Below are 13708 nucleotides of genomic sequence, written 5' to 3' on the forward strand. Positions count from 1 at the left end.
TTATATATTTAATTATTAAATAAACTTTTAGTCTTCTACTGAATCAAAATTGTATTAATTCTTACCATTTTAATAATCCATCTATTCTACTGGTCTGGAGATCACACATTTGTTTTTAATCTTTTCAACCTTAATCAGATTCTTTTTTTTTAATTGGAGTATTTTTATTTTATGTGCAATGAGTTGGCATTAAAGTAGGTATCTTGGATATCTGCAGTTAACGTAGGTTATCTTGGATGACCAGTTCAAGGAAGTTCCCTTAATCCAACTTAATGAAGCCTATATCCTTGGCGTACTGACGGAAATGCTGGTGGCACATATTGAGGCCATATTTCTGGATCAGACTGTGCCAGTTTGAGCAGTTGCGGCAAGAACGAGAACTCTGGCCAAATTTCCTCGGATGGCTCCAGTACAGCTGCTGGTGACCCATCTTGCTCTTTAAGATGAAACGAGGCCTTAATCAGATTCTTAATTTTAATTAATATGTCAATAACGTCAATTTTTAAAAAAAATATTTCCTTCTAGGAATATTACAAGGATGATGTGGTAGTTATCACCAGTTGCTCTTCAATATCCATACATCCTTTCTTCCATCTAAGAATAAAGGAAGTTTTAATAGACATTCATCTTTTGTATATTGTCTGTCTTCTTCCTGTCTGGATCTTGGTTGTTATATCTGAAAGTGGAATAGCCATTTTGCAACCACAAGGAATGTGATAGTTTCTATGGGTCAGGAATTTGGGTCATAGCTTAGCTGGGTGCCTATGCATGTGATTATAGTCAGAAATTTAGCCTGGACTGCATTCTCATCTGAAAGCTCATCTGAGAGAGGGTCCACTTCCAGACTTAATTAATATGTGATTCTTGAAAGAATTGATTGTTGATATAAAGCCCTCAGTTTCTCAATGTTTTTTCCTTGTCATGTCATTATCTCCATAGGGAAGCTCACTACATGGCAACTGGCTTAACTCAGTGAGTGAGAGAGAATTTCTAGATAGAAGCCAGTCTTTTTGCAATCTTATTTCAGAAGTGATATTTCATCACCTCAGTGGCATTCTATTTCCTGTGAGTCAATAAGCCCAACCCACACTCAAGAAAAAGGAGGAGATTACACAAGATTGTAAAGGCCAGGAAGCAGGGATGATTGGGTCCCATCTAAGAATGTGTCTACCATAAAAATTGACAACACAAGCTTGGAATGTTAGAGTTTATTCCTTTCCTCATGAGAAAAGGACATTTAAAGTTATTAACAATGTCTTTATGTTTTCTCATAGCTACCATTAAGAGGTTTGTAGAATCACTCTAAATATTTATATTGATCTCTTTGGACACTTAAAGAATGTTTGAAGGATTATTAACTTAGTCCCTGACAGTATCATTGAGCAGCTACACTACTCTTGAAATTCTACTTATGGAATTCTTGTCATGTGATCCCTACTCATACATCCCCCCCACCAAAAAATTAGAGGTGAAAATAAGTAATTAAAAGGTTTGCTAAGCCAATGTACATAGCCTGTGTGCAATCCTAGAATAATACAGGTGGTGTATCCTCTGAGTTCCTCTATGTCGGATGGCATGTGGCTGCCTTCTTGCTGTGTCCTTACATGATGTTTTCTCTGTGTGCACACATTCCTGGTGTCTCTCTCTACGTGTTTAAATTTCCTCTTCTAATAAGGATACCAATCAGATTGGATCAGTATCTATCCTAACAGCCTTATTTTAACTTAGTCACCTCTCCAAAGGCCCTATCTCCAAATACAGTCACATTCTGAGGTATTGGGGGTTACCTCAGGAAGTTCACAAGAGACACTGAGTGTCAACATATGAAATAGGGGGGGCACAATTTAGCATAATTTTGTATATACACATACCTATAATTGTTTTTGTCACTATCCATTATTGTGTATGCATACATATGGTCTGAACCATTCCAGACCTCTGCCTGATTTTGCCCTCTGTTCATGCAAGCTCACATATCTGAGCTCAAACTAGAAGTGGTAAGTGGTAAGTGTTAAATGTTTTAAGTTGAGCTCAATAGCAAACAGTATACCTTAAGTTGAGTAAATAAATCAATTAAAAACTTAGTGAATAATTATTGTCATTCTTTTGTGATACAAATTCTAATTTATCCTTCAACAAATTTTATATTATGTATGGTTTACTTATAAGTATTGCAGATTTAAAATATTTAAATTAATGATCCTTTAGATCCATAAGATCTACATAAATATTAGAGAAATTCTATAAACCTTCTGGGAGTGTCTATAAGAAATTAAAAAAATAGGGATATCTGGGTGGCTCAGTCAGTTAAGCATCTGCCTTCAGCTCAGGTCATGATCCCAGGGTCCTGGGATTGAGTCCCACATCTCATCAGGCTCCCTGCTCAGTGGGGAGCCTGCTTCTCCCTCTGCCTGTTGCTCCCCCTGCTTGTACGCTCTCTCTCTCGCTCTCCGACAAATAAATAAATAAAATCTTAAAAAAAAAGAAATTAAAGAAATAGAGAACAAGTACTTTAAGTATTTTCCCAAATAACAACTGTATACAAAATCAGAAAGCAAGGAAGCATTTGGTGTTCCCATTCCAGTTTTGCATCCACCACCTTTCCCCCCTGCTAGCTTTGCAGCCTCTCTAAATTCCTCAGATGACCAGTGAACTCATGTTTGTTGATCCCCATTTTGTGAAGAAATTCCTAAAAAAAAAAAAAATTGATAACATTTGTGCTTAATGTCCACAATAGCCAAAATATGGAAAGAGTGCAGGTGTTCATTGACAGATGCATGGATAAAGAAGAAGTAGTTATATATATATATATGGAATATTATTCATCCATCAAAAAGAATGAAATCTTGCCATTTGTAGTGACATAGATGGAGCTAGAGGGTATTATGTTAAGTGCAGTGAGTCAGTCAGAGAAAGACAAATACCATATAATTTCATTCATATGTGGAATTGGAGAGACAAAACAGATGAACCTAGGGGAAGGGAAGGAAAAATAAAATAAGATGAAAACAGAGAGGGAGACAAATCATAAGAGACTCTTAGCTATGGGAAACAGACTGAGGGTTGCTGGAGGGGAGGTTGGTAAAGGGAATGGGGTGATTGGGTGATGGACATTAAGAAGGGCACTTGAAATAATGAGCACTGGATGTTATATTCAACTGATGAATCACTGGATTCTACCTCAGAAACCGATGGTACAATATATGTTAATTAAATTGAATTTTTTTTTTTTAAAGAACATTTGCACTCAAGGCTAAGAATTGCTAGTAACAATATGTTAATTCTCTTATTTTAATAGGGAACTATGGTTTAAACCAAAAGAATATTGGACAGAAGTAGGATTTTTTTCTTTCTTTCTATGGCAGGAGTTGGTGAAGAGATGCAGAAGTATATATATTAATTTAGTATCTTCTCTGTTTAGTCACAATGCTAGGTCTTGTCATGTTATCTTACATGAATTGAACTGTATCTTCCACAAATTCATGTCTATCCCAAATATGTGAATATAACCTTATTTAGAAATAAGGTCTTTGGGGTCCTGAGTGGCTCAGTCAGTTAAGCATCTGCATTCGGCTCAGGTCATGATTCTGGAGTCCCTGGATCGAGCCCCGCTTCAGGCTCCCTACTCAGCGGAGAGCCTGCTTCTCCCTCTGTCCCTCACCCCACTTGTGCTCTCTCTTTCACTGTCACTCTCTCTGTCTCTCAAATAAATAAATAAAATCTTTAAAAAAAGAAAGTTCTTTGCAGCTGTTTAATCAAATGAAGATGGGGTTAGAATGGTCCCTAAATTCAAGATGGCTGTTGTCTTTATAGGAAGAAGGAAATGTGAGCACAGAGAGACACAGGCACACGAGAGAATGTCATGTGAACACGGAGGCAGACATGGCAGTTATGCTGCCTCAAGCCAAGAAATGGTAAAAATTGTCAAACCACCAAAAGCTATAAGAAGCATACATTGACTATCTTAGAATTCTAAGCAAAAAGGTTTTAGAAATGGGAAACTGACTTTTTAGAAATTAAATGATTTGTTACAAACATAGGTTCATAAGGACAGAAACATTGTTTCTGAACAAAGCTCATGCAACCACTATTACCCTAGCTGGCTGATATTTTTGAAATATCTAAATTTATCATATAGAGGGAGAAAAATTTATTCCTACAATTTCCCTGAATGAAATTCACTGATAGGAATGCATATATGCACATACACACACATACTTTCAAACATATCACTTTATACCTAATAAACGTGAATTATTTCTTAGCCCTATTAAAGTATCAGGTTTTATAATCCCAAGACAAATCATTAGGAGAAAGATTTCAGCATCATCAGACTGTAAGAGTAAAACAGTTGATATACATAATAGATTTTTGGGTAAAGTGGGTATTTAGAGCTATGAGAAAATAAAATCAATACCTCAAAACTAGGTTATAACACAAGGGAACAGCCAGACTTGATAACTCTGATTCATGTTTATTATAATTAATCTCAGGATATGATAGATTGGATGACATTCCTGCCCTCTCTAGGTAGCAACTTTCTTAGTAAGGTACAGGAAAGAGAGAGAGAGATTGAGATGGAGAGAGAGAAAGAAGAGAACAAGAAGAGAGTTAAACTAGAATTGTAACAGGGTAGCAAGTACTCTTGATAGAATCTGATCATTATCTTAGAACAACGCTTGGCATATGTTAGGTGCTCAATAAGATTGTGTTGGATAATGAATAAAGAGCTTGGTTCTTTTGTTTTAGTTTTTATTTAAATTCCAGTTAGTGTAATGTAACTTTCAGGTATACAATTTAGTGATTCAACGCTTCCACACAACACCCAGTGCTCATCACAACAGGTGGACTCCTTACTCCTAAAGGGCTTGGTTCTTAAGGAATATACTACTCCAAATTAAAAGCTACAAGCTTTTCTGGACTTTATTATGTTATAAGCCGAAAATTAGTATACATGTAAGGCTTCCCCAACTATCTATATTTGAGGCCTGGTATGCTGTCTGGTTTTTGATCCAGTTCTCTCAGGATGTTTCTATGAGTTACATTAAGATTGATGATCTGTAAGACCCTCTGGGCTAATAACACTTGGGCATCAGCAGAAGAAATGGGGCCTGACATCCCCTTGTCTATTTCATGATTAACCAATCAGCACTCAATAAAAACTAAGGTGTAGTGTTTATTGAATTTGTGCATATAATAGTTGTGAGAAATAATAGAGAAATAAGTTATAACTGTTCCATAGGCACAAGGATTCCTAAGGATTTCTTACCAGGACAGGTTCCTGTTCCACTACTCTCTTTTTTTACATGACCAGGGCCAGCTTACGTCTCAGTAGACCAGTTTTCCCGAGAATATTCATGTCTTATAGTCCAAGACAATGACTCCTAGCCTCAGGTTGGCTGATTGTTTTTGTACTCTGTACTACATATGCAATAAGAAAATCATGCAATAGATTGACAACACATTGCTTAAAATGTGCAGTTTTTAAAAATATCATGTTGGGCAGTTTTTTAAAAAAAATATTGTGTCACCAACAGCCTGTGTTTGGAACTGCACTAATATTAATCCATATTTTTTCAAGTTTTGTTCATCAAGGGCTAAAACAAATTATGGAGTTCAGGGTCTGTCTGGAAAAGTGAATTATAGTTGTTTCAGGAAACAAAATAAATGTATGAATATATTTATATATATAAATATAAATAAACAAATGAAATTTGAACTCTATAAAAAGTAAAAACTCAAGATTTATATTACTAGTAGAAGGTGAGTAAATACCTACTAATAAGTTAAAGAGGTTGCTTGAGGAAAGCATGTAAGGTGACTGGTAACAAATCTATAGAAACAGAGAGTGAAGTTGATACAAATAGAGGTGATGGGGGGGGGAAGAAAACTGATATTGACTAAACAGCTGTTATTTACATGCTATGTTTAGATGCAGTCCTTATGAATTCCCTTATGAAGAATGATTCTGTGGATGAGAAAATATAGTTGTTGCATTATAGAGATGAGGGAATAGAAAAGTTATACATACAAAGCAAATAATAAAGAGAAATTGTGATTGAAGCACAGGTCCCTCTCACACCAAAACACATAGTGGCAACTGAATGGGGAAAAAAAAAAAATGTTGGCGTAGATGAGGAAATAAAATGGCTCAATGCCTGAGGTTTCCAGAAAGGCAAAGCTTTTCCAGAATAGATGGAAATTAGGGATTTAAGAACATAAACTACGTGTGCCACAGCTATTTGAGACTCCCATCAGTAACATCTAGAAGTAGTGTGCATCAATAGAATTATTTTTCAGGGTAAAGAAGAGCACAAAAGGAGGAATATTTAGAGTTTCTGAAGAGAGATGCAAATAAAAAAGTTAATGAATATTGTGAGTTTGTGTTTGAAGGGTAGGATGGAAATATCACAGGCAAGTTATAGAACTATAAAAATGGTATTATTTTAGCAGAACCTGTGAAGGAAGAAACAATAAGATTGGGTAGTTAGACAGGGGATAGATGAGAAAAGCCCTTCAATAAACTTAATTCTAGAATAACCTTGGCTAAAAAATACACAGTGATTAAAAAACATTAGTACCATTATATACTTAAAAAGGTAAGATTTATTCAACTAGTTTATATTGATTGGAGGAGTTTTATATTTAAACAACATGTCTGAATTAGCTTTATAATGAAGATTTGGCACTCACTAGAAATAACATTTAGAGAAAGTTTGAACTGGAAGGTGGTGTCTACCATCTGCGTAGTTTCAGATCTTATGCATTGATATAAAAATTTGCTAGCCTGTTACTAAGGTTTTTGTTTCGTTGGTTGGTTGGTTTTCATACTACTTTCGATCAATGGGTAGCTTAGTACATAGACCAGAAACCTCCTTGAGGTCTGGGATTTTATTCATTCTTATCACCTAAGCATATATATGCCACAGAGTAAATATATTTGTTTATTTTTTAATTTCCACGCCCATTCAGTTTTTTCCGCTGAAAATTATAGCCCAATTTACCTGTGGATGTTAATGTCCTTCTCTCAAGTATTTCTAGTAGAATAGGCTCTGTCCCTAATCTTGAACATATGCAGGAGCAAGGATGAGTACACAAACTTGGAAAATCAAACTGTAATCGCAAAATTTTTTTTCTATAATCAGAGCCAAGGGGATGCATAAAGATGTTGCTATGACTTCTGGGAAACAAATAATTTCACTCTTTCCCTCTAGAATTAAAATGGAACCCAAGGTTACATAAAGTATGGAGCTACCAAACCCACCTTTTATGACAATTGGAGAGTTTAAAAATGGACTTCTACCTACAGGAAACAAAAAAGAGTTCTTATATGAAGAGAAAAAGTTCCCACAATATTGTTAGAAGTCTTGGGGAGCCTGGGTGGCTCAGTTGGTTAAGCATCTGCCTTCAGCTCAGGTCATGAACCCAGGGGTCCTGGGATTGAGCCCGAAGGCAGGCTTCCTGCTCAGCGGAGAGTCTGCTTCTCCCTCTGCCTCTGCTGCTCCCTCTTCTTGTGCTCTCTCTCTCTTAAAAAAATTTTTCCTTTATAAAAAAATTATATATATATATATACATACACATATATATATAGTTATATATATAGTTATATATATATAGTTAGAGGTCCTGCATCTGATTGTGCCTAAAATGTACCTTATGTTTGGACTTTCTGGTTATATTACCTTTTTTTTAACGTACATTTTTATATGTACCTTTTTTTTTAATGTAAGTAAATTTGAGTTGGATTTTCTACCATGAGAGCCCTAACTGATATAAAGGCAAGCAATATGCTTTTGCTGAGTGAGTGTTGAATTATCAGAAAGAATTGTCATGGCAGCTCAGTAGCTGTATCCTGAAGTTATTAAGTTCTAGGACATGAATATTTAACCTAGTGTCCATGGATCTGCATATATTTCTAATGGTCTACAACATGCCCCCCACCCCCGCTCATCAATTATATGCAAAAGTTTGAAGGGCATGCTTATTTGCATTTCCTTGTGGTGAGGGACAGACATTTTCATCATAGTCTCAAAGAAGTTTATGACCTGTAATTTTGAAAGGAAAACTAAACGCAGAAAGCATAAAATTAAAATAGATCAGCATTTTGCATGTTATCTATTTATATCTACAGGATTGTTGAAAGACAATTTTAAAAAATTATTAGATTTGAATTTTTTTTTTTTTTTAAAGATTTTATTTATTTATTTGACAGAGAGAGACACAGCGAGAGAGGGAACACAAGCACGGGGAGTGGGAGAGGGAGAAGCAGGCTTCCCTCGGAGCAGGGAGCCCGATGTGGTGCTTGATCCCAGGACCCTGGGATCATGACCTGAGCCGAAGGCAGATGCTTAATGACTGAGTAACCCAGGTGCCCCTAAATTTGAATTTTAGGAGATATATGAAATACCATTCCCCCAATTTTTTTAAAGATTTTATTTTTATTTATTCATTTTACACAGAGAGAGCGAGAGAGAGTCAGAGAGCAAGCACAAACCAGGGAATGGCAGGCAGGTGAGAAGCAGGCGACCCGCTGAGCAAGGAGCCCAATGTGGGACTCGATCCCAGGACCCCGGGATCATGACCTGAGCCGAAGACAGCCGATTAACCGACTGAGCCACCCAGGCACCCCTACCATTCCCCCATTTTAAACCTGAAATCAAAGTGAGACTTTTCAAAATATGTTTTTTAATTTTTAAAATTTTATTTATTTTTTATTTTATTTTTATGTAAGATATTCAGGCTTAATTGACTTCAGATCATTATAATATCAATTATCCCCTTATATTAAGATAGCACTGCCACGTGTTATAACAGACTTTCGACAGAGACATAAACATTTTTTGAGATAGCAACAAGTTAGAGATCAAACTGAGAAATTTGATATATGCCAATCTTTTCAGGGACAAATTAAAGCTTCCACTAAAATTATTTTGTAAAGATATAAAATATAGTTTTCATGATTATTGTTACTCTGTCTTATTTTCTACCTAAATAATTTATGCCACAACAATTAATACATTACAAATATGCAAACTGTTCTCCTGGACATTTTTATGTTCATGGGACTCCTTTGATTGGGTTTAAGTCACTGATGAGCTGGTTAACTCAATGATTTTCTATATTGCAGAAATCTATTTGTATGTTTACATTAGGATTCTTTTCTTCATTGTTATTTCACAATATCTATTCTTACCACAGAAAAAGCATTTTTAACCAAAGAATTCAGTTTTATACATATTGTAGGAAAAAATGAAATTTGAAGAACAATAATAAAAGCAACTCTAGTGACCAGTTTGTCCTTCAGTTCAAAACAGATTGTCTTATAAATTGTACCTAAATCCAAATAACAAATAATTAAGCAATTGTTTTTTGCTCTAATGTAGTTTTTCATAGTATACTTTTTAGAGAATACAGTTACACCTGTAACATGGTATTTTTAATGCAGTATAAGAGGCAACTATCCCAGTTTGATTATATTGTGTAAGTAGTGTAGACTGTAGGTATATTTTCCTGTTTTCCCTATTTATCACAGGAAAAGATGACTCAACGCTGATGGGAGCTAATAAATGAAAATGACCAGACAGCTTTTATAGTTTATTGATTACAACTTGACTAGAACAATGGGCACTTCTCAGGAACTGGTGATAGATTTTAGGGTTTCGTACAAACCAAGTAAAGAAATGCATACTTATATTAGAGGAGAAGAGAGAAGATTCTAAGCAGTAATCTTAAGTAGTGATCAGGCTAACGGTACAGTATGACTTGCTGTTTGAAAGTTGCTGTTATACCGCATCACTTTTATGAAAGACCTGCATTAGTCCCTTTTTTGACAATTGAAAGAAATCTGAAAGGATTTTCACTTTTATGAGAAAAGACAAAAAGCAAAAATAGAGTTCAGCATTTGTTTTGTGGTGAACCGTTACAGAGGCAGCCCACAACCAGAAACAGTAAGAGTGGCACCACCTAGTTCCTTCCCCAGGAACTACACTCAGCAGCTCAGTATTAAGCTGCCATGGTATTGAACTCTGTGAGCATCTGTGCTTTATCTCTGTTTCATTTGTTGTTGTTGTTGTTGTTGTTGTTGTTGTTTTGTGCATCCACTAGCAAGATGTGTCTTAAGGTATCAGAAAAGCCTAAGCGACATTATTTTGGGGGTCTGGAAAGGCTCAAACATTTTCCCATATAAATTAATGGTAATTGTTTCTTCGCTTTACTCCATTTCAGCTTATGAAAGCTTTCATAGGAGCACTGCACTTTCAGATAGTGGAAGAAAGCTGTATTACATAGGTGGTTTTGACCCTTGGAAAATACGGGATCGGCTATGACTCTGCAAACATGAAATTGCCTCCCACAGCATCCTGGGCAAGCTAAGGTAATGAACTTCATAACTTAATATGATTCTAAGGAATTTCTGGAAAATAGATTCTTTAATCATAAGTGTATGCATCAAGAAGGATGCTATTTATTTACTGGATTCTCTTTCTCAGGAATTGGGATTAGATCAACACAGAACTGGTTAACTGGTTAGACATAGGAAATGAGGCAAAGGGAGAAATATTGTGGGCATCTGAGTTTTGTTAAAAGCCAGTTACTAGAATAGGAATCTAAATTTAGATTGCTAAGAAGGGGGTCGAGGAAATAAGTCAGGTGTTAACAGCTGAGATTCCATTTTCCTAAGTTATTTTCCAGCTTCTAGAAGCACCATCTGTCCTGGGTTTCCATGAAGTATGAACTTCCATTTCAGGTGTAGGCAATATATCACTGATTTAATAGGTATTCTGATTGTCTCCATCCCTTGAAATTAAGTAAGCACACATAACATTCATGGCCACATTCTACCACACTTTATGGTAGTGGAATGAAAACAGTGGAGTATTCCATTAAACTCTGATCTTGAGCAAACATTGCACTGTATTCAAGTTCAGAACTTGGTACATTGTAGGTGCTCAACACGTATTTGTAAAATGAATGTTAGAAATAATCATATACAGGATATGAAAGTGTAAAAAGGAAATAGAAAAACTGAGGGTAAAGAAATTTTAAAAATAATATTCACAGTAGTAAACATAATATAATGTTATGCTAATTTTGGATAGCAGGCCTGCATTGAGGGTTTGTTTTTTTTTAAGATTTTATTTATTTATTTTAGAGAGAGAGAGAGGGCACCAGGAGGAGGATCAGAGGGAAGGGGACAGGCAGACTCCTCATTGAGTGCAGAGCCTGATGTAGGGCTTGCTCCCAAGACCTGGAGATCATGACCCGAGCCAAAATCAAGAGTCGGATGCTTAACTGACTGAGCCATCCGGGCACCCCAGAGTTGTTTTTTTTTTCTTTTTTTTTAATGAACATTTGTAGATCTCTGGTTATATTAAATAGTAAAAGAAAATTCAGCATTGAATTAATAATGTTCAGAAATTCCTTAAGAATTGCATATTGAGGGCCTAGAATTAAAGAAAGAGATAGTGAAATTCATATTTTCCTCTTTTTCCATTGATTTTTTTTCCTCAGTTGCTTTATTGGTATCTAGGAATAAATAGACATGTGTTTAAAGAATCTGATGTTACAATACTTGTGAGTATTCCATTCAACCCATAAACATAATTTATTGCAATAAATAAAATATTGTGCTTACTTTGTTGAAATTGTAAAATATGGAGATTGTTAGGGAAGTCTGGAAAAATGAACATACTTTTTTTAGGATAAAGAAATCAGTATTCTTCCAGATGTTCTTAAAATTTCGTATGTATAAAGAAAACATTTATTCTTTAATATTGAGTATTATTTTCAACTAAAAATCTATTTCTTGCCAAGTCTCGACATGCACCACAATTTTGAAAGCTATTTATTTTTCATGAGTACTTTTGGTAATATTAGACAACCTTCTTTCTACCACCTCCAACAATGATATTTTAAATACCAATATTGTTGATAGGGTTTGTTTCTGTGTGTAGGCTGAGAATTTATCATTAGCCAAAAGGTGATATTCCTAGGATCTTAATTATTTTTTTTTTCTTTTTCTTTTTATTTGAGACTTCAGGCATAAAAATCTGTTTGGGAATTAATTCCTCTCTATGTTTTTGGTTTATAATTGTTATATGCATGCAAATTGCTTGCTGTTAACATCCATTATTTTATTTCCTTTAATTTGTAAAACTAAATTAAATTTTCTTCTTTATTGAATGCATAGATCATAGACTTAGTACAAATGACCTCTAAAGTTTATATAAGTGGATTGCATGGCTTGAAGCCATTACTGTATCTTTACATTACTTTTTCTCTTTAATTTTAGAAAATAATTGTTATTGTATATATATGTATATAGTAAAGCTGTCATTCATCCCCTATGTCATATAATGGATTAAAAACCATGTGACATTTTATAATCCAAGTTATGCCATATATCGCACAGCTTCTAGGTATGATGCCTCAGATTTCATGTCAACATCTCTGAATCTAATTGTCTTATTCTAAACAATACATAAAAGTGTTGAAAAGGGGGACAATTCCAGTGTTGACATATATTGAGACTGTATACATACTTTTACCTTGAATTAAATGAGATATGCTGTTGAATTCTGGTTCAAGAGGAGAGTTCGAAAATGCTTCTTCTCTGTCCTATCCCACGCCACCTCTCAGTTCCTGACTTCCATACACAAAAAATACCAGCTGTAGAACAAATTGGTTCTTAGCTCTAAAGAGATCAGTTTAGAGCCAATGAATATAAAGTATAGGAATGAATTATTGGAAAGTCATCAGGGTCATTAATACTGCACTCAAAACTGCTGGACTGTTGATACCCTATGATATGGTCTGAATGTCTGTTCCTCCTCTCCCTCCATTCATACATTGAAATGCTAACCTCCAGTGTCATGATATTCAGAGGTGGGGTCTTTGGGAGATGATTAGATTGTGAGGATGGAACCATAATGAATGGGATTATTCCTTTATAAAAGAGACCTCAGAGAGATCCCTAACCTTTTGTACCATGTGAAGACACAAAAGCCAACAGTCTGTGACCTGGAATAGAGCCCTCACCTGACAATGCTGGCACCCTGATCTTGGACTTCCAGTCTCTAGAAGTGTGAGAAATAAATGTCTATACTTTATAAGCTACCCGCTTTGTGATATTTTTGTAGCAGCCCAAATAGGCTAAAATACCCTACTTCCTTATTATATTTAGTTCTGTTAGCAACAGCTTCCTCTCCCTAATGTAAGACACTTAAACTTCTCTCTCTAAAATAAGTAGATGATCTACCCAGGTATATTCTTTTAATGTGGGATTTGTTAGATGATTTGAACACACTTTGAGGTAATCCTTTATCTTCACAATAGAAAGGGAGCAGGAGAAGGGGGGGAAAGGCATCTTTGTTTAATATGGAAATATACTAAGCAGATCCATTTCCAAATTAAAGTTTTCTTTACTTTGGACATTGCAAGGGTTCCCAGACTGCCTACTGATTTCCTGCTTACTCTCCCCAGAGTAAAAACTGACATTAATCTTCCACTTAAGAGAAAGTGCTTAGAAAACAAGACTGCTGAACCATAGAGAAAAAGATAAGTTGACCTCCTATATTAGTAAAGTTAGTCCATCATTAAAAAATAATATATAAGAAAGAAATAAGGATTGCTAGTACAAAAGAAGACAAGATGAACCAACCAAAATCTCCACAAAATAATTATGAATCATTGAGTAAAGAAGAAAAATTTT

The 13708-nt window shown here is 35.2% G+C and overlaps 1 pseudogene; it reads right to left on the bottom strand.

The window, feature by feature from the left end:
* Nucleotides 1-202: 202 nt before the first annotated feature.
* Nucleotides 203-434, bottom strand: LOC118554597 (small ribosomal subunit protein uS14 pseudogene; annotated as a pseudogene).
* Between the last annotated feature and the right edge of the window lie 13274 nt (nt 435-13708).

Source organism: Halichoerus grypus, chromosome 4 (assembly GCF_964656455.1).
Source record: "Halichoerus grypus chromosome 4, mHalGry1.hap1.1, whole genome shotgun sequence".
Lineage (NCBI taxonomy): Eukaryota > Metazoa > Chordata > Mammalia > Carnivora > Phocidae > Halichoerus > Halichoerus grypus.